Source organism: Melospiza georgiana, chromosome 12 (assembly GCF_028018845.1).
Source record: "Melospiza georgiana isolate bMelGeo1 chromosome 12, bMelGeo1.pri, whole genome shotgun sequence".
Taxonomy (NCBI): domain Eukaryota; kingdom Metazoa; phylum Chordata; class Aves; order Passeriformes; family Passerellidae; genus Melospiza; species Melospiza georgiana.
This window is the reverse complement of record NC_080441.1, coordinates 10564405-10587078: the sequence shown is the minus strand read 5'-3', so window position 1 is coordinate 10587078 and position 22674 is coordinate 10564405. Positions and strand designations below refer to the sequence as shown.

Below are 22674 nucleotides of genomic sequence, written 5' to 3'. Positions count from 1 at the left end.
GAGATGGTGGTTAAATAGAATTGTTTGGTGGTTTGAAACAGAAAAAACAAATTGTGAATAATCTGATGTATCACTTCAGACTTACAGGATTTGACCAAAAAAATGTCTCAAATTTGTTAGTAGCCTTTTAGTTTCCATTGGAGTATTTTTTTTGTTTTGGAAATAATTTAGGCACTATATTATAAAAGTTCTTAAGAGAAGCTTGTCACTTAAAATGTTATCATGTTAAAAGGTTAGAAAGGAAGGCCCTGATGTAGATGAACCCATATTCTATTTTTTCACCAAAATGGGCAACTGAAGCAAAGCATTGCATTCAGAATGCTTATCTGGTTGCTTTTTCTCTCATCCTAAGTATGCTGGTTGTTAGATGAAATAATAAACATTCTATCTGCTTGAAATCAGTGCCAGCTTTAAGATAATTCTTTGCAATGTTTTGCAGCTGTTCTGAATATATTTATTTCTCACAGCATGAAAAATATCCTAATGCATATGAAAAACAATAAAAAAATGCAGTAGTGCAAATGGAAACAAAGCTTTATTTTTTCCTATGTAGAAGAGAATTGCAAAGTAGCCATATTCAGAGTTCCCAGACAAGCAATATGTGTTAATAACTGCCTTTATTCATTTTTCAATATTTTGCAGCCTAGTTAATCTGTGTTATATAAACACATTAATGCAGGAGAATGCAAGAGAATCCCTTCTCAGACAATATCTTGACCTTCAAAATTTCTGTAAATGATGACTCTTCAGCCCAATTCCAAATCTAGTAATTAATGGACACAGTCCTTTATCATGAAGCAGAGAAGGGAACTTTGATGTTGCAGCTGTACTGGTGCAAATCACATGGAGTTTGAGTAGATTTAGCCTGGTAGAACAGAGAACTGACTACTTTTCTTCTCGATATTTTCTTAATGAAAAAAATAATTCTGCTATAGAATTTTTCTTTATACTGCGTCTTGCTTTTACACATTGTTTCTCTGTTATTCCTAAATATTTGCTATATTTCAGTGTTAAAGGTAAGTATTTTTAATGTGGAGGGCTCTCCAGGAGTGGAGGCTACTGCAGAATCTGCAGGGTCACAAATATCATTAATTCTTTGATTAAGCAGTATTATTTAATACTGAAGTCATTGTATTGTAACAGTGACTTGCATTTACTTTAAAATGCTTGTTTTGAACACATCTGCTATATTTTGCAGCTCTGTTGCATGTCCAATTTATTTTTCAGATTTGATTAAAATTGTCTTCATCTGTCATTTTCTTTACAGCAGCAATACCTGCCAGGATCTTCAGCTGAGCTTGCAGGAGATGCAGAGAGGCTTCACTGAGTCTTCACAAAGGGAAGAAATTTCAAATTAATAATTAGGTGAGTTTAAAAAAAGCAACTGCAGCAAGATTTTGCTATGAATCGCCTGGTCTCATGTGTGGTATCAGAGTAAAGTCTGGGAAGAATAGACAAAAAAAGTCTGTGAATTATTAGAGCTAAGAATTGAATTAATAGTTTGTTCCTTGTAGACTGGTTTGCACAGAACTTGCATTTTTCAAAATTACTTCCGAATAAGATTTAATATGCAGATTATGTGTATGCACACAAGTCATAGTGAGCAAAGGCTACTTACTCAAAATGTGTCTGAAAAAAATGGTTTGGTTTCATAGGTCAACAAGTAAGTTTTTCTACACCAAAGAAATTACTTCTTCCAGAACCAAGTTTACAATACCAGAAAAATAAATATCTAAAGATTCACTTTCCAGGCATGCTCTTTTTTTTTCTTTATTTTTAATTTAAGATTACAATGCTGTGGAATTCCTGTTAACTGATTCTGAGCTGGAAATGTATTAAAATTTAAGCTGAGCAGTGTGAAGGCAAACTGATAATTAGATTCAGGAGTTTAGCTGAACATTCAAAGAACCATTGGTTTGCCTATAGTATTTGGAAGTAATCTCAAGATTCATTGCTGATGGAGTATGCATATTTTGGTTTAATTCTAAATTCCAAACAGGACAGGTGCCATAAAAGGATTGATTTTTGAGCCAGTGTCAGTTCTATAGCTGATCTTTGTTCCAGCCATTCCAATAATAGCATATGCATGTCTAGGCTTTGCCTATTGCTCCTTGGGAAAGAATTCTCCTCAAGTTTTGATTTTTAGTTAATTTTGCTTTAGAACAGATAAAACTTTACACTTCAGGCCAATCTATGGAACATCTGGTTTATCAACAGATGCAGTTTTACCAGTAGGTTTATACCATGGTATTCAAGAGACTGGAAAATTTAGGAAACTGCAGAATGAAAATAATTACTATCATTGTAGCAGCAGAGATATTTAAAAGAAAATCTTTTTTTTCCCCTAAGAAACAGCTGCACCTGGAGCTTTACTTACCAAATAAAAGTTTCTCTTTATTTTCAAGCAGTTTTCAATTTTCTGTATCATTGTGTATTTTTAATTAAATCTCTGAATTGTGATTATTTTTCCTGATATTTAAGTAGTGAAGGTCAAATATAATCATTACAATGACTTTGCTCACTCAAAAGCAGTTTATAAGATACAAATAAATCTTATTTTTCCTAGTAAAGCAAAATGGATTGACTAAAAGATGCCTTAAGCAAAAGTTCTTCATGCCTTTTCCTATTTTTAGTGAGTGCTTTAGTTATTAGGTAGAAAATAACAAGATTTAGGACCATGTTAAATTGTTACATCAAGGACTGTAAAACAGTCCTTAAAACCAAAATTCTATTGTACACCTCTTCCAAATTCCAATTAAATTTGACTTTTTTTTTCAGGAGGAAAATATCACTTGCCAAAAACACCTGAATTATGAAGTATAAGAGCTCTTACTGATGCCCTAAGTTTTAGCTTTCATGTTTTTTAGATTCTGTACTGCCTTAGTGTGTGACTCTGAATTTCATTCAGTGTTAGCAAGTTCTCCTCACAGTTCAGTCAGACAAACCAATCCTTTTCCAGCCTGAGACCCAAGGACACCACTGCAGCTTCAGCCCCAAAAAATGCAAACAGTGAATTAAGGAGAGCAAACTGGGAGGATGTAAGTTCATAACCTGAAGCTGTAATTGGACAATTAACCCCAATATGGAAATGCAGCAAAACTTATAAAAGTGTGAAAAGTTGTGCCTCAGATTCCATCTTGGGTGCTGCCTCAGCTGGGCTCTTGCACTGCCCAAGGTGTGTCCTGTGAAGGACTTTTATTAAATCCCTACTTTATTCCTTTAGCACTGTTGAGCCTCTGATCCAGGCAGCCTCTCAAGGCATCACCACACCATTGTCTTCAGTGCTTTGTGAATTTTGCCTTTTCAGTGCATTTTGCCTTTCACTGCATTTGTTTCTTTTGCAAAATTACACTTCAGGAAACATTGTTATAGATACATCTAATGACAACATTGTAAAGAACAAATTCATTAATTTCAGGTACACAGAATAGATTTTTTTAAATTAGGTGGTACAGACTTACACAGGACAGAAACGGCATTATTTTTCCTGGCAATTTGTGAATGCTGGACTTAAAATGTACCATTTTTCTAGGATTGTCTCCCAGAAGTTGAGCAAAAAATGTTCTGATATTGCTCACATTTTCTTCTTTAAATGTTCTGTAAAATGCTATCACAGAGCAGCTCCTCTAAAACTCCTTCATTGTTCACATATTGAGAGAGGTAGGAGTTTATATTAAAGTTGATGAAGTCAGTAATTTGTACTAAGTAAGCAACATGATTTTATTCCATTTATAGAGGGGGAATATGTTCTAGATAAAACCAGGAGAAAACCCTATTCAGTGATTTCATGCAACATATGTAGGGGTAGATAAGAGATACACTTTCTTTAACACTAGCATATTATGACAACTTCATTTCCTGCTGAGTATGGATAATTTTACTGTGAAAAAATTTATCACCAATGTTAATTCAAATGTTCTCAAATCATCTGGTTACGTTATTTAAATCCCACAGATTTTTACTTTTGTAAGTCAAAGTACTCTCATGAATATCATATTCTTTTAGAATAAGTGCCATGTTCCCTACTTTGAAAAGTAAAATAGTTCACAGTCAAAAGAATTCTTTATTGTCAGCTTTACTGGGAAATTTTAGAAGATACACTCCTTCTGTCAGTTACTGTGTAATCAAGAGGCAGAAGATCGTGAAGTGAATCTAAAGCTTGTATTTCCTTAAAAATAGTTATCTGCCCCCAGTCTGGAACCCAGAGGTTAAAAAAACAAAAACAAACAAACAAAAACAAAAAACCAAAAACAAAACCAAAAAACCCCAACCAACAACAAAGAAAAAACCCCAAAACCAACAAAAATTCAAAAACTTTTATCTCATGTATTGTTTTGGCTGTGTCATACTATAATACTCAGTACATTGAGATTTTCAGTTTTAATTGTCCTTAAGGGGCATTATGGAATTTAATATATTTTGGAGAATAATTTAAATGCCACAGTGATGAGCACTATAGAAAAACCCACAACAAAATCAATTATGACACCTTTAGCTCCCAATCTGAATTTTGTACAGTAAATATCAGAGTGTGCATCCTCTCATTATTACCCTGCCAGTGCCTGTGTTTGTTAAACCACAGAGCTTCATCCATAAATAAATGAGGGCAGGGTTAATGCCAGTAAAGGAATGCTGATTCTGTCTGCTCTAATCTTTTACCTGCACTCAGTTTTTTGTTGCAGATATCAGGGGAAAACACAAATTAATGCCAATGAAGGCAACACAGCACAGAAAGGTAGAGTACATTCCTGAATAAATTATAATGAGGATTTGAATGTAAAATTTAAGCTCCTGTTAGCAATGCAATAAATTCTTCCTACACTGCAGAATTCTGACATAACCATCTGTTTTCAAACTGTTTGTAGTCCTCAGCTAATGTTAAATGAGTTGATGTGAGAGCAGTGTCCATTTCCTTCCTCACCTGTGTTTGTAACCCCGGAGCAGTCTTTCACTGCCGGGCATTTCTAACCTGTGCATTCTCTGAGTGTGTGGCTTTGGCTGCATTTTGAGCCTTGTACAAGAAGACTTTCTCAGGAGGAGGAGTGTTAATGGACTTAGTTGGAGCTCCTTCAAGCAGCTGCTGACTTTGATCTCTAAAGTGAATCATCCCAGCTCAGGGATGATCAGTGAGCGGGGCTCAGGGAGGTTTGACTGATCCGAGCACAGCCTGCATGGCAATGAGCTCCAACTTGGGATTACCTGGGACTTTGTGCAGCTTACAGAGTTAAGGAAGCTTTTTGCCATCTCAGGTGTTTGTGCTTAGCTCCCAGTTGTTTTTTTTGCTATTGCTTTGAAGGTACTGGTCTTTAAATATCACAATTTCATTGCCTATTCTCCTACTGTTCCTGCAGGCTTGGTGCATTGGGTAGCCAGAGGCATTTAGCTGTTAAATATTTGAATTTCAGCTCATTCCTCATTATATATTCCATTACTTTTATGTTATCCTTAGCATGACTGATGCAAAATTTGGGATGTTTTTGTTCAGGATTTCTAGTATACCAGTTATTGAATGTGCTGTTGTAAAATCAGAGTAGGGAAGTTGGAAATGTTACTAAAAACAATTCAATAGCTATTGCCTGTACCCTAAATTCAAGAATCTAAATGTTCAATTATATGATGGACAGAATGAATTAACATTCATAGTCTGGGAGGGGAGATTTTTCCTATTCTGGACTGGGTTGGATGGTTTTGGCCCCTTGTAAAAGATGAAATTAAACAAAAGTTGAAGAATGTTATCAGCCCTTTATAGCAAACCATAGCCCTTAAATCCACAACTAATTTTTTAGAGGGCATAGATTTTTTATTTTACTTTTCTAATAATGCAATGGGAGATGAGGAGAAATATATAACTCAGTATTTACTGAGTTACATTCACCCATTGCCCAAAATGTTCAACTTCAGTTGTTATTTTTGGATGCTCAGTACCAACTGCTGTGAAGTTGTCTTGGCTGATCAGCACACAGATGGATGATCAAAGTTGCCCTGCATTTCTGTTTATCAGCATAATCTTTTTCAGTAAAGAGAACAAGCTGTTTAAGATATAGTTGGGTAGGTGACCAAATTCTCAATATTAGGATTAACAAACCTAAACCCATTAAGTGCAGTTATGTGATTTTGTTTTGAATTAAAAGAAAAACCCAAAACCCAACCAAACAAAAAACCCCAACAACCTAAAACTCCCCACTCTGTTGACTGTTTTACAGATTTTAGTTCTAGGTCGCAGATAGCAGTTCAAAACAGGACTCCAAAAACTAAAATGCATTTGATAGGATTTTAAAAGCCTTATACAGAACATGTAGGTCAATCTTCAAGCTGAAATATTTTTTTTATTTTGTAAGATTGTAGCTTTTCTCTTCACAGAATTGCAAGATAAATAAATATTTTAAGTGCAGCTCATGAAGAAAGAAAGAAAAAACCCACAGCATTTTTGTAAACAGGAAATTCCAATTTGCTGAGAATTATAATTAAAAATTCTTGAATTCATTATAGTTAGTAGCATAGATGAACTGAGGTGAAGCATTCCTATTTTTCCTCTATTTTTTTACAGCTTGCTTTTATGACTTTTTTCTTGCAGCTTAAACTAACTGTAAGACTGGAGGATAAATCATTTTGAATGGAGGAAAACACACCTTTTATTATAATGTATCAAGTAAAATCTGTTTTAACTCTCACTGAGGTTTTCCTATATCTCCAAGGAGACTGCATTGCTCAGTTTACAGAACACTAAGCCAGCATTTGAGTCTGGGTTCATGTACAGCTTGCTCTGCCATTTTTTCCTGCTCTGCAGAACAGATGATTAATCTTCCTTTCCCTTACAAAGGACTTTTGAACACACAGATAACTGTGAAGTTATTAATATGCATATTATTATTATTATTTCCTCATCATTTCAAATACTTTTTGTCATCAGAATGGGAATCTGTACTCCAAAAAGAAAATGTTTGTTTCTAGAAAAGTCTTTTAAAACCCAAAGCTAAGGAGAATTGCTGAAGATAGACAGACTGCTTGGTTAGCATTGCACACTCTGAATTAGTCCTGCTGAGAGAGGATTTGGAAATGGTTTTCCTTGGGATTCTGGCCCTGCAATGCTGTATAAGACATGGTGCTGGCAGCCCATGGAAATCCCCAAAACTGGTCAGACTTAAGACCCCTCTGCTTTGGGATCCCAGCTCAGACATGGGAGAAGGTGACACTCAGTGGTAATTTCTTGGCATCTGAGGAAAAAGGACTGCTTGAGTCCAGGGTTGGCTTTTTGGTCTTAAGAGCCTGTAAGATTTTTTTTTATTATTAATATTTTCCAGAGTTTGTGAATTCATGCCTGTTTTTAGCATTCATTCTATATCTTAGGGAGTTCTGCAGTCCCTCTTTGCATTAAGTGAAGTGGTGCCTGCCTGATTTTGGTTTGAACATCCACCTGTGAATTTGTATTTCAGGGTTTCTAGTTCTTCCTTCACCTTTTTCACACTTGTCATGATTTTTAGTTGGCTCTTATTTGATGTTTTTCCAGTTTGGGAGTGCTAGTCTGTAAATATCTTCTTTCTGTTGAAGTTACTTGGTTACCTTTAAGAATTTTTCTCAAGTTCAATTTCAAATTCTACTCAAATGATTTTTCTCAGATGAAAGGAGCACATAACAATTGTGATGTGGACACAATGCAGACTTTACACAGAAGCATTACACTTTGAGGTTTTCCTGTGATTATAATTCTGAAGACACTGAACTGCTGTATCATAAGGCTGTGATTTTAACCTAAGATCTCTGTTGCCTCTGGCAATAGCTGTCTTAGAATCAATTCCTAAGTACATAAATTTCAAACTGTTTGGGGGTGTTTTTGTATGGGATTTTTGTTTTGTTTGGTTGTTCTTTTTTTTCCTTTTTTTGCCAAGTTCATTACTTTACATTTGTTTGGTTCCAATGTCATCTGACATTTTATCCTCAATCACTCAGTGCCGCAGAGTCTTTCTGCAACTTTGCTTTTTTTTTTTTCAGTCCATTATTGGCTTTCTTCCCCTGAAAAACTTGTCTCCAGTAGCAAACTCAATCTCCTTTCCATTCTCTTTTCCTGATCATTCCTGAATGTGTTGAGCAGCTGAGGCCTTAGCAAAGATCCCTGTGGGATTCCACCCGAACCTTCCCTTCTCTGAGAAAATGGACTGTTTATTGCAGCTCTTTCTTCCTGGTCTTTTAGTTAGTTATCCCTGGGAGGACCTTCCCTCTTATCTTATGTCAGCTTAATTTAAGACCCTTTGGTGAGTGGATCTAACTGAATTCTTCATGGAGATCAGAGCTGGCTGTGTTAACCCTGTGCTCACTCAGTTTATTTAGTTTATTTTCAGTGATTTTTTTCTTAGAAGAGTCTAGTGGATTGTGAGGTAATACAGTTTAAAAAATAAGAAAAAGAAGTCCTGTTGATTCTATTTCAAAGTAAGGTCACTGATTGATAAAGTGGGCAGACCAACAGCCTATTTAGGTGCAAGTTTGCTTAATTTTTCTTGAAAAAAAGTTATTTACATTCTCTTCAAGAAAGTTATTTTTATTCAGGAGACATGCTACCTGTGTTTGATGTTGTTTCAGTAAGCACCTTCCAGCAATGGACAATTTATAGGACTTGCTGGGGATAATGAGGTAGATGAGAGTATTTTGTGAATTCAGCCACATTTGGCTCTTGTAACACTTCAGTACTTATGGTACCCCCTCAGAATTCAGTCAAATGATGTCAGTTTGCACTGCTTGGAAGCAGAGAAAAATGTACATTTTGGTCTTGGCACTTAACCTCAAACTGCTTGTAGCCACATGCCAAAGAAAGAATTGACCTGTACTATTTGCAATACAGATCAAACGCTAATACTTTGGAAATCAGGGGATTATGAGAGATGTGACATTTTATAAATTGCAGTTTAACCACTTGCCATTGCAATGTACAAAGAAAATGTTATTTGCAATCTTTTAAAAGTGTTCTTAAGACAAAGTTTTAGTTTGTAGAGCAGCAGAATTAGCCACTATATTTTCTGATAACTTCTGAAGTAGTAGAAGCTGCTACAGTTCACACTCTAGTGTTGGAAATACATGCCACAAGTCCCATCTTCAGAAACTCTGAGTCATTATGCCTTGGAAAAACCTGGGGACTTATGGATAAGGCACATAACAAATGTAAGATCCTTCTTCTCATATTTATTTTAAGGATAAAGGACCAAAAGTCTGGGATTTTGGAAAAAAAAAGATAAATGCAGTCTGCCTTGCATGTGTACAGAGAATAATCTGTGTTGGTAATTTGGTAAGGCTCAGAAGGAAATTCAGCAGGCCTGGCTGTGCTTTGTTTGTGTAACTCTTTTAACAGGCAATAACACAGATGAGCATCATTGCAGGCTGAAATGGGAATTTTTTTGAGCCTACATGACATTTACTATTTTTCTCAGGCTTCCTTCTACCTTCTTTTAACACTGGTTTATTAAATCACATGTAATGCCACTTTTCAGCTTTGATTATGATACGTTTTATGCTACAATTCCTCAAACTTTCAAAAATACGTTGTTTTTTAAAGAGAATGGAAGAGTAACAAAAGCAACCCTGTGCTATTATCTAATCTAGAAATCTCTGTCATAAGCATTACAACTTTAGCAAAAGTAAATCCTAAAATAAATTTTATTTTTTTAATTGTGTAAAGAAACAAAAGTGCTTCTAAAACCACTATATGAATTATTGCATTCTCCAAATAAAATTTTCATTATCTAAAGCATCCTAAAAACTTAGTAAACAAAGAACAATGTACTCTAAAGAGATTTCTGCTTTGATTACATTTGTGTCTTTCATGATGGATTATTAATAGAAAAAACATTCAAACTAAAGAGAAAGTAAATATTTTAGACACAAATATATCTCCAAAGTTTATTTGTAATAATTCTTAGAATTACAAAAAAAGCCAACCCTAGTTCTTCTTAAGGAGGTAGCATAAAAAAAAGAGGCAATTTAGAAAACTTGACCTCTCAGTCTTTAATCTGGAGGACAAAATATCTTCAATATAGGACTTATTGTTCTTGTGAAAACCAAAAACTAGGGTGTTTAAGTTGTGCTTATGTCTGTTTCAGTAATCAGAAAAAGTTTCAAAGTGTAATTATAGAACAAAAGAACTTGAACTGGGACTTATTACTAGTTTGGCAAGCTTGAGACCTCCCACTTAGTGCATTGATTGTAATTTAACTATAAATTGATTTTTCTCTCGTTTTTGCTGTTTTGATATTTTATATGTTCGAATATTATACTGCTTTATTTTCATTTTTAATGCTAAGGCCGAAAGAGGAACAATGAATCTTCTGATGTCAGGGTGAGCTAAAAAGGTGTGGAACAAAACCCATCACATGGGTAAATCTTCTGCTGAAAGCAGAGCTTTGTCTGGCTCTCCCTGCCCCAGACAGGTCTGTCTCTGGGGTCCAGCACGTGCCAATTTCTGAGCCTTTTCCCCACATCCTTGGGGGAATGATCCTCCCTGCAGTTTGGGCATGTCCGATCAAGCCTTGCTGTGGAATTGTCCTCTCTCTGCAGGACAGGATGTCTCTGTGTCTCTGGAAAGAGCTAACACTGGCAGAAAAAGAGTAATAATGAGAACAAATAATAGAGCACCACAGTGTCTGGCTGTCTGGCTTGTATTATATGGGGGTTTCCATCCCTGGAAGTGCTGAAATTGGAGATAACTTGTGCCCAATAATAACCCCAGTCCCACAGTTGTGGATTTTGGGTAAATACAGGGGGAGCAGGCAGGGTTCCCTGCTCCTGTGACAGCAGCAGCCCCCAGGACAAGGGCTCTGGCTCAGGGTACTTTCTTTAATTATTATGCAGGACAGGAGCATTGTCATAGCACATATCTGTTTTTTAAGTGTCTTGCCAAACAGATACCATTTTTAAGATTCTACTCTCATTATTATATTTCCCTGCAAATGAGGACTGATGTGTGGAAGCCTAATAAACTAGAACAGTTAGAAAAATAAAGTATTGCTGCCAACCATATCAGGCTGAGTGCTGATTAATTCCATTTGTATCAGTGATGCTGCACGCATGTACATTGGTGTGATGTAAAACAGAATTTAAAGAATGGGAGAAATTAGTAGTAAGAGTGATAGTCACCACTAGAGAGAATGGACTGACACTTTCAGCGTAGATATTTTTAGGCTTCAAATTCAGGGATGTGTCTCTCTGCCAAGAGAGCATATCTGATGTAAGAATGTTCGGTCTTTCTCAGTATCAGATAAACTGCAGTGCTTGTGTGCAGCAGAGCCATCACCTCCAGTAGTACTTTGAATATTGGCAGATTTGAGTGCTGCTGCTCTTATTTCAGGCAGTGGTTTTCATTCATAGAAAAAATTGTATTGAGAAGAACAGATTTTTTCCTTCTTCTTCTTCCTATCCCAGTGAGGTGTAGGGTTAATAAAACCTTTTTACGCAGGAAGATTTACCAGTATCATAAAAAGCTAATGTATGGATTTGTATGAGGCAGACGCTATAGCAGCTGTAGAGATACAATATGTTATTGGGTGTTAAAGGAAATGTCTCTTGTCTGGCCCTAGGAATGACACAGGGATGAGTCTGGCTGTCCTGGCACCAGAGATCAATCATGTTACATTAGTTTGCTTTATTTGACACTGTCGTGTTACTTTATATTTCTTGGAGGTGATACAAACTCAGCAGAAGAGAATTATCAAGGCTGGCAGTACACAGATTAGACACTTGCACTGTTTTGGGTATATGTGTCTTTCCTAGATTGATTACTGCTGTGTTTTAAGGCAGCTCACATAATTTGTTGCACCAAAGATGAAAATAAGCCTCTAGGTTTTTTCAGCATCAAGGATCTAAATTCTAAGGACAGAACCCATTGAAGCAATATTTGAACACTGCTTTAGAAGCTCACAGTAATTCTGAAACCTCAGTGCCTTTCTTCTTTACATGTCTTTATGACATTAACTTTGCATTCCCAAACTCCAAACTGATGAAGCTATAAAATAAAAAAAACTGTTACTGTGCTTGGGAATGGTTTGAATTCAGAGATGTCTTCATAGTATAGTTCAAATTTAGAGGTTGGGCTGAGCATTTATTTAGTGCTTGCTACTGCAGCCTTAATTAGAGTGGTAAAATAGTACTTAGCCTGTTAAGTATCTGTCATAAGGAACTCTTCAGACATTGCTGCAGAGACTGGGTCTTGGTGCAGCCATAAAATTCTGGAAAATATGTAACTGAGAGCAAGGAGAGAGAATTACCTCACCAGGCATTAAAGACTTTGCAACAATAAAACCAGCCATAACCACTAACTTTGCTTTCATGAAAGCTGTTATAGGAACAGCATTTTCTAAGTATTTCACAATATAAGAGGTATTAATGATTCATAAATTATTATAAAGAAATGCTTTTGAATTATAGCTCTGAGCAATCTGCATTGAAGACTGTACTTGGTGATGCAGTGAATATCTATCAAATGCAGAATAATCTTGTACAGAACTCTGAGATCAGTTCTTTTTTAAAACAAAAAAAAACTTTGGAATGCAATTATAAGACAAGACATGGTTAAATGTAATTTGGAAACAATTTATTAACTAAAGTTAAAATTGCAAGAAAGTTTGTTAAGAATAGAAAGCAACAGCAACTTGTCAATAATTTTAATGAAACTTGACATTTATATTTGAGGTATTTTCACTTTCACTGATTCTACCTGTGTGCTGGACACTTAAATCATTAAAAAGGAAGCTGAAAATGCTTACCTCTTTCACAGAAAGTGATGCAGTTACCTGTTTAAACCTGAAGGAAGATAAATTAAAATTCATATTCAAATCAAGCCTGTACAGCATGTTGAAGATCTTATATGAAGGAGAGGAGATAAAAAAAACCAAAGGGAAAAGTTGTGTAGGTGCTTGAATAATTCTTTAATCTTATAATGTATGTTTAGGAGTTAGCCAATTCTTTGTTGTCTCTAGAAGTATTTTATTTTCCCATCCTAATTAATAATCTTGGGTTTTGAATTCTGCCTTTCTTCGACAGTAGAGAGTAATGGCAATGAGGATGTTAGAGTTTTTCCTTTAGAAAACTCTTAATAGCTAATGGAGCACATGTGGGGTTTTTTAATAGTGGAAAGGATCAGAGAAATTGGATTTGAGGTGTTTAATTAAGTCTGTTCACAGACAAATGGTCTTGATGAGTGACAGGTTGGCATGGTTAAGTCCACCAGGAAAAACAGCAATTAGAATGAACCTGTGGACTCTGCATCACAATCTTTTCAAGGTCAAGCCACAGAACTAATTTAGAAAAGAACTAACATGATGTTGACAGAGAATCAATAATGTAAGGCACCATAGGATATTTCACTAATGTGAAGTTGCTTTAACCCCACCCCCCAAATCAACATTTGTTCACAATTTATTCAATTTTAACTCTCCGGAGGTGTAGAGTTTTGTGAATATGAATATACAAGTTCTTTACCTTTCCCTTCTTTCATAAAACTGTTGAAAATAAAATTACTCATGGATTTAAAAACTGTTTAGTGAAGCCAGTCAATTTTATATATGCAGAATATTTTAAAAAATTGAGTTCCATTTGAGTTGATGACAAATACTTTCTCTGACAACATTTAGGATAGAAACAACATAATACAAGGCAATATAACTTAAATGTTCATGTCTTTACAACTAAGGCAAACATTTGCATTTGAATATCCATTGAGAGGAATGAATCCACTTCATATCTGCCTGGTAAGTTCTGCTGTTGTGTAAAGTATAATTTTTATTTTACTTACTGTCTAAGCAGTTTCAGTTTTTGTTTCTTTTCTTGGCATACTCCTTATTGTTTCTGTACATTTATTCAAGGAGGAATTGATGCTAAATTGAAATTCAGCATGTTATCTACATATAGGAAAAATACATTGTCAGTTTTTTTCTTTCATATGAAAGCGCAGATGTTTTCCTGAATAGACACTGGCAGAATCATAATTCAGAGAATGTGGTAGAGACTTTGCAAAATATTGCACAGGTAGGCTGAACAGGTGGATCTCCAAGGAACTTCAAGCTTACAACTTGAAGGCAAGGGCACCTTCCTCTAGGAATACAATACACTTCATTTCCACAGTCCCAACACACACACCTAGATTCAATTGGTCAGAGAATCAAAACTCCCACACCACAATCCAATCACCAATTCTCTTCAGGTAAACAATATTCCACAACGCTTTCCACTTGCGAACAGCACGAGAGCAGTAAATGAGATAAGAATTGTTTATTTTTTCTCTGAGATATAGAGAATGTAAAACCCAGAAATATTCTTGGGAAGAATTTGTGCCTTGCTTTTCTCTGTGAAGAGAAATGTGGCGACAGTTCTGGAGGTCGGGGGATGTCCAGAGCATGGAAGAAGGCTATTGCCATACACATCTACAAAAAAGCCTTAATGGAGTATTCAGGAAATTATTGGCCCATCAGTTTTGCTTCAGTCCCTGGGGAGATTAGAGAACAGATCCCCCTGGGGCTGCCACAGGTCAGGTGAAGCACAGGATTGGAAAAGCCAGTGAGGAATCACTGAGGGCAAATCATGCTTGACAAACCTGGTCACCTTCTAGGACTGAGTGACCTGCTTTGTTGATAAGCTGAGCAGTAGATATCAAGTGACTGGGTTTTTCCAAGGCTTTCAATAGAGTTTCCCAGAGTCTCCTCCCTGAGAAGCTGATGTGCCACAGCCCATGCAGTGGGTGGGGAATTTGTTGGCAATCAGCAGCCAAAGTGTGCTGGAAGTGGCTCCTCAAATTGGCAACCTGGCACAAGGGGGGTCCCCAAGGATCAGTGTTGGGCCTGACACTGGTTACTGTCATTATAAATCATCTGAAAGATGGATCAAGTGTGCCCTGAGAAGTTTTCAAATGAAACCCAGAAAGTGGTTTGAGGTATGGATGTGATGAATCCCCCCTCTTTTCTTTACATCTAACTTTTACTGGGGAGAGAGACAAATGGGTTAAATGCCAGGCACTTGTAGTCAAAAATAGTGTGCAAGAAGAACAAATTCAAAATAAAAATTGTATTCATGATAGTGGTGTTCAGTGGGGAACCCAGAGGATTCAGATTTCTATCAGGAGACAGCAGAAAAGCAGTGATGCTTTTCCTTGAAAAATAATTTCCTAAGGGTTTATCGCAGTGCATGGTTTTACTGAGTTATCACAATTAATTTACTGGTTTTGAAGGGAAAAATGGATGACAGTTATACTTTTGCATTAAAAATGGCAAACCTTTGGATTTGGGAGTCAAATTCAGAATTACTGAAACAACAGAGTGACTTTTTTTTTTTTTCTCCATGAAAATCTATACTGTCAGCTAAAAGACAACCTTAGACTGTGGGTTTTACTCATGCTCCATGGGACTGTGTATCATTAGATTCTTTCTGTTAATGTGCTCTTCCTTTGCCTCTAAGATGTCATTTCAAAGCATTTTCTTGCCAGTTGAGACTCAAGAAGAGCACACAGAATTCTGTGCACTGGGGCATATTGAGTTCACTCATTAGGTGTTTGCTAAATCTCTAAAATACTAAAACAAGTTTCTTGGAATTAATGTGCAGCAGTTATTTCAATTAAACATTTGCTAAAGTCTTTAATGTCCTTATCAGTAAAATTCAGTGTAAGCCCTAGATTAATTTGTTCATGATTTTGTGGTGCTTTGGAAATACAAACTACTAAATAAGAAGGAAATGCTATTATTGTAATGTCTTGTAGGTTCTGCAGTACCATGATTACTTCCTGCTCATATTTCTCTTCAGTGCTGGAAATACATAAAACTTACCTAATAGTTGAAATGCTGATAAATATCAGTTATATGCACCATTATTTGCATAAATTTATCAGATAAGCATGTTTCTGTGTATTATGGCTCATCTTCAGCCAGACCTTTAGTATATTTAAAGATTAGACAAGCTAAGTTGAACCATCTGAGCTGTAGCAAAGTTGGCATCTCTTTTTAAATGAGAGTGGATGGGAAGAAAAAAAACCAAACCGTGCTGGCAGTGTCCCAGGCAAACACAGAGGTTTGTGCTGGTGTCCAGTGATTTGTTGCACTGACACTTGTTACTTTTCAAAACAGTGATTTCAGGTTCAAAATTTAAGTATCACTTCAGGACAGAGGTGGAAGAATTTGCTTCATTGTATTTTATTTCGTTGTGTGATGCTCCTGTGCCTTGGAATTGCAGCCACAGAGGAGGAACAAGGAAATTTGTCTTTTTCAAATGCAGCACCAGCATGCAATCTGTATTTACTATCTAAGGCCTAATTTAGTTATAATTTAACACATATTCAGATACCAGTGGTCACAATAGCCTTTAAGCAAGTGTTTACATTTTGTTGTCAGTATATCTGCTTTCCTGAACCCACCAGAGCCAAAGGAAGCTGAGACTTGTGCAGTGAGGTCGCTCAGCTGAGGCTGCAGAGCTGGGGTCAGAGCTCCAGTGCCTCACCCAGTCCGGCCTGTGCATTACTGAGCTGCTCTGCTTTTGGCATTTTGAACCTCTAAACTCAGCAGAGGCCTCGGGTACCTCAGCAGGAGACTTGGAATGGGAAATCACAGGTCCAAAAAGAACTGTAGCATTCTTTAGAAATACGCCTAATAATAACCTTTTCCTACGTTTTTCTCTTGAGTAATACATGGCTTCAGCAGGGCTTTCATTCCATACACTTTCATCAAAAGAGAGCAAAAAGTCCATTTCAGCACGCAGTTGTGTCCTTTTTGGTTACCTGAGAAACATTTATTATATTTGTTTGGATCAAGGAGTCTCAAAACCAAACAAGACTTTTCTGTCTTGTAGAATGGTTTCAGATGTGTTCTGGTCCATGTTTGAATCTTCCCTGTTTTCAAACTTTGATGATTTTTTTTTTCCTCCTAATTTGTTTTACAAGATCTTAATCCAACTTCTGTCATTTCTTAATTAATAAAAATGATGTTATGCATGTCACTGTGTTAAATCAGCCCATTAACAGTTTTACCAATTACTTCTTTTATCTCTTTTCCTTTTCTTTTATTTTCTTGGGGTTTTTTTAAAGTTTCTGTCTATCAGTCTTGCCAGCTGTGTCCTATTTCCAAAGCTTCATCTACTCACACAAAACAGCTTGGAATGGTGAGGTAGATTTTAGGAGATTAAAGATTGCACTGTAATACACTAGACTTAATCCTAATGCCAGTAAACTCTTTATATGCTATCCTCCCCTCAGGATTACAAAGCTTTATGTAACCATATTTTTTCACATCCAAAGGAGCTTAAAGGAATAGACATAGGTTGTTCTGGGTGTTGAATAAAAGCAGTAAGCCCAGATAAAGTATTTTTGTTCTTCAGATAATAGAGCAGAATGGAACATTTTCAAACTGAGTGGTCATAGGGGACAGTTGAATGGGGTGAAGGGGGAATGTTTACTCTGATCTTAAGCTCGTGTCTTCAGGATGTAGTGGCACACATTTAATATCTGTGACAGCAGAAACAGGAAAAACGTCTTGTCTAACAGTGCTTATTGTTATATGAGTTTTGCTACCTTTGCCTCTCCTAGTTTTTAGCATTAAATATTCAATGATGTAGATGTGTACTCGATTAAGGCTGCCTATCAGTTTTCCAAGTCACATTGTGTGGGAAACACAGTAAGGACTGTAATGAAAGTTGTTTTACAGCCAGCCATGTATCAGCAGCTATCCTGTGCTTTTATGTCTTGCTGCGAGGGAAGCTCTTTAAATATCATTATCAGACCCATGAATATTCTAAACTGATGTTCTTTCAATATTTAGCTTAAGCTTTTAAAATTTCAGAGGACATAACTCTGTGTGTGAGTGGTGATTTGCAGTCTTCAATCCTCTTTGCTGGAAGGTTCCTGTAGCAGCAGCAATGTCTGACTGAGTTTGATTTCTGCTCTTTTCAGAGTGAGTGGAAGATTTTACCTTTTGTTTTTCTGCACTATTTTGGCATGACATACCTCTTTTCTCCATGTTTTGACACAATCTTGTCTGGCAAATGATTTTTTTTTCTTTTTCCTTTTTGTGAAGGAATAAAAAACCACTAAAGTAGAATGGGATATCAGGAGATTTTATGGGTCTTGGACTGAAAAACCATTCAAACACGGCCTGGCCTATTTGGGTGATATTTGTTACTACCAGGATGCCTAATGTTTTGGGGTTTTTTTAATAAAAAATGTAATTTTAGCATTAACTTTTAGAGGAATAAAACTATAATTAAGCAATCCTAATCTTCAAACTCACATTTGAAACTTCCAAAATCAAGACCATTAGCTATCACACAGGAAAATATTTGAAAAAGATTGCTGGCTTATCACAGTAGATGAAAACATTAAAAAAAATTGCAACCAGGCCTCGTTATTTTTAAAAAGAGAATGTTTGATTTCACCAAGAAGCTGAATTACTTCAGCAGAGTGCTTATTCAGTGGGCAGAGTCAGAGGGAGGAAGAAAGGATGAGAGAAAAGCACCTCGTGTACAAAGAAAACTCTATTTATAGCTGGTATCTCAACAATGACTTTCATGCAGAGGAAAAGACAAAAAACATTGAAGTGTCTTTTGCAACAAACGGTCGTTTCCAGAAGTGGAGCTTCATCACCTTTTCAGAGGTGCTCAGAGCCCCTGACAGCTGCTCTGTAACTGTATGCAGGAGATAGATGAGGTGCAGCACTTAGCATTTTATCAGCCATACAGGAAAATATAAAGGCATAGTCTGATACTTTGAAAAATGACTGGAAAAAAAAAAGTTCCCATCTTTGGTGATGTCTGAAAGTTCAAAACACTTGAGAAGTAGTGCTCTGCTTTTATCCTTTATTTTCCTGTTGAAAAGCATCCTAATGTATGCCACTTTGGATTCTATAAATGTTCTTTATGTTGTACTATACACACAGTCAAAGAAATAGATTTACAGAAAAGTGAAGAATGTTATTTTAAAAGCATTTCAATGTTCTGATGTCTTCCTTTATAGGATGTGTAAATCTTGTGTCCCTTCTGCAGGGGAAAGGAAACATTATCCATCTGGGTGACCACTATTCCTTGCAACATCAAACAACACAGCAAAGTCTGTAATTCAATGGGAAATGTCAGAGGGAAACGAAAGGAAATCATTGGTTTCTCTGAGCTGTCACAAGTCTGGTCTTCAAATGTTCAAATTGTGACCAACAGATGAATTTGCTTCTGATCTTATTAATACATCAATAATATTGTCGTGTTTTGGTTTTCCCACTGCAGGATTAGAGGGCTATGTGTCTGTCTATCCACAGCCACTAAATTTACATAATTCTGAATAATTTTAGCACGGAGCAGATGACTATTAGACAGTGCTAAACTTTTTTACATGCTACCTCTTTTAGGCTGTCAGTATTTTAGAGTATTATTAATTTCACATTGCACATGAAAAGGAAGTGGAATTCAAAATACCCATGATGAGCTAAAGTGGCAGAGAAATTATGATCCTTGCAGCAAGAGAGGAGTGTTGCAATATCAGGAGTACTGCTGGTCTTTCTTCAACATAGCAAGTGCTAAGAATGGGAGTCTCAGCTGCTGATACTCATCTTTTGTGGTGTTTATGGTTTGCAGTGTTTTTCATTGAACAGGCTTAAGATATTTTACAATTTCTATTATATTAAACCTTATAACACCTTTGTGAGATAATGGAAAAATAGCCCCCAAATCTGACTGTAGAAGGTAAGATAAAAAGAAGCCAGTTGGAGCATCAAAGCCAAACCAGAACCCTCTCAATTCTTGCTGTGTGAAGCCCTGAGAGCTGCCTTGCTGTATTCTTCACTAAAAATTCAGTATCCAAAGAGTCACAGGAATAACAGCATCCTGCATGCCCAGTAAGCAAACCCAGCATTTAATTATCACTTTTAAATGACAAAAGGACAGCTTGTCTACCAAAGTGGATTATCTCTAACTGTGAACTACTATCCCCACCATGCAGGAGCCCTCACTGAGGCTGCAGTGTCAGACTGTAAATATGGCACAAAGGGCACTGGTGTTAGGTTTAAATACGTGTGTTGAGCTGGCTCAAGAGTGATTGGCAACCTGGTGCATCTGCTGGTGCCTGGGGTTTGAAATTTGGGATTGCTGCCCATTGTTGAGGAGGAACAGAGCAGCAGCAGAGAGAGCAATGCATTCTGGACAGAGCAGAGACCTGGGGACGTGTCAGTGTCACCAGTGCCACCATCGTTTGGGAGAGTTTGGTTGGCCAGAACATGGTGGGACCTTGGCAGTGTGATGGCCTGAACACCTTCAGGTGCTCAAAAACTCTTCAGGGTTTCTCAAAAATACATGGGTTGATCAGTCTAACTAAACATTGGCCATGCATTCCACAGAAAAATAGAATTTCATTGTGTATTCTCCAGATATTTATTTCTTCCTTTTCTCTTGCACCCATACAAAAATGCATGACAGAGACTGTTCTAAATAATGATTCACTCTTATGCTTTAGTTACATGAAATATGAATGGAACCTTCCTAAGGATTAGAAAGTTGTTCCTCTACATTTTAAAAGTACAATTCATAGGAAGCATTATTAAATGGTTATGTCACAGCACAGTTCAGTTATCTGTCTCATCATAACATCACAGGCCAGCAAAGGTTTCATTTTTTATTTTATGGGAAATACACATAGAAGAGATTGCCACTAAAACATCAACCATCTGCTTATATTACTCTTTAAGAGATATTATAAAATCCACAAATTTTATAGTATGGCACACGACTTGCTACATGAAAAGCATTAACACTTCCAAAAATGTTTTTACAGCAGCCTAAATTTTAATATACTCGTCTTTTAAACATCTCTTTTTTTCCCATCCCCTTAAATTTGTAAAGGTCCTTCAAATAGAAGCATGTTACAAATATTTAGAATTTAGCATGTCACCATTTTATCTGGGTTAGGCAGTACATCATCAAGTCCCTTAACATCTCTCTCTCTGCTGAATTCTTACTGTGCCCGTGATATATAACCAAGTTTAAATTTCTAGGCTTGTTTTAGTCATTCAGCATTCTCCAATAGCACTTAGGTGATAGCGATTTCTAGGAAGAAACGTGTGGAATGTTCTCTGGAAAGAGTTAAACCCGTTTATTCAGCAAACAGAGCTTCCAGGGAATAGTGCTTAATTGTGGGGAAAATTCCCCCAAGAGTTGAGTGTCATTACAAAGCTTCCATTCCAGATGCAAGACAGACTTCTTCAATCTTTTTCTTAATGTAAACTCAGTCTCCAGTGAGTGCAGATTAATTTCAATCTAGAAATAAAAACTTAATCCAAGCATTTTGTCTTGTGGGCAATAAAGATGCCATTAAGTTTGCCTGCTACATTTGTGGCAGATGTGCAGGACCCAATTGGGTCCATTTTTAAAAATACATCAGATGTGACTGCTGCTGTCAATTTGTAATGGTGCTTAAACATAGATTTAAAATGCCTCTTTCTTCATCACTGCTGGCAAATACAGAGGTCAGCACTGAATAGCCAACAACACAGAAGTATTAAAGCAATGGCAAAATTTCACCTGTCCTGGATTTGTAGCTTCCAGTGGGAGTACCATGCCTTTGAGCCTTTATTTTAAAAGGAGAGAACTGTAACTCCTGTTGACAGTGTTGGAGACAGTAAAATCAAATCATTCATTTAGAGTGAAAGTCACTGCAGTAGCTCAGATGTAGTTAATCTAATAGTGCAACTTTGCCAGGTCTTTTTCATGGTGTTGATGAATCTTCTTTACACCTGGACTAATTTAAGTGTAAGACTGTACTTAGCCAAGAGGTGATAGCCTTTCCTGCTCTAACGTGGAGATATGTAATTGTTCACCCTAAAAAGAAATGTTGTAAAATGAAAGGTAACCTGAGCCCTGTAGATAAATTATAATGATAAGTTCTCCCTCTAACATCATCTGTCTGACAGTAAAGACTGAGCCTTTCTGCTCTTGAATTACCCCCTCAAAACAGCTTGAGAAAAGAGGTTCATGTTAACCCAAATTGCTGAAATTGCCTGACAGAGCCCATTGTAGTGGCTGGTAAAATGAGCTTCAGTGACCTGATGATTCATCTTAATCAATTGCCTGGTCTGGTGTATAAAATTGTCTTTCTCAATGATACATGTGCATAATACAGATACAACATTTATCTCACCAGATACTGCATAATTAACCATGCCCATTTATCTTCTCACACACATGTGCATCATTAGTAGCAACTGCTAAACTCATCTGAGAGCCAGTTTCACAAAGAAAATAGAGAAATGGGTAAGAAAACTCAAATTGAGTCCAAGTACCTTCAAGTCACAATACTAGTCCTAAGAAATGTTTGTAGTTGTTGTTATGTTTGGTTTCATGTATGTACAAGTTCAAGGTGTGTATGCTAACAAAGGGATCAATGTTTGATCTATTAAGACTTTTAAATCTCTGGCAGGTGAGAAGGCACTTTGTTGTTTGTTGTTTTGGTTGAAAAAACTGTGCTGTCAGCCTTTCAAATCAGCAGTCATAAGAGATGTGCTGTAAGCTATTTGATATAGAAAATAATTTATTACAGATGCACATTCTTTGTAATTAGGTTAACAGGTGTTATCAACAGGATTTTGGGTGTCCACAATCTAATATCTCATGAGATGGCAAGACAGTTCCATCTCCTTCTGGGTGCCTAAATGGGTATCAGTGCTCCTTCTGAGCTTCTTATGCTCC

General features: G+C 36.5%; 1 protein-coding gene across 4 annotated transcripts in view; it reads left to right on the top strand.

Moving 5' to 3' along the window:
- The window catches only part of TENM1 (teneurin transmembrane protein 1), a 769900-nt gene that overhangs the window by 111405 nt on the left and 635821 nt on the right, over positions 1-22674 (top strand). For all 4 annotated transcript variants that reach the window (XM_058032978.1, XM_058032976.1, XM_058032977.1 and 1 more), the window contains exon 2: positions 1268-1365. The gene's annotated coding sequence lies outside the window, so the exon portion shown is untranslated. The remainder of the gene's footprint in view (positions 1-1267; positions 1366-22674) is intronic.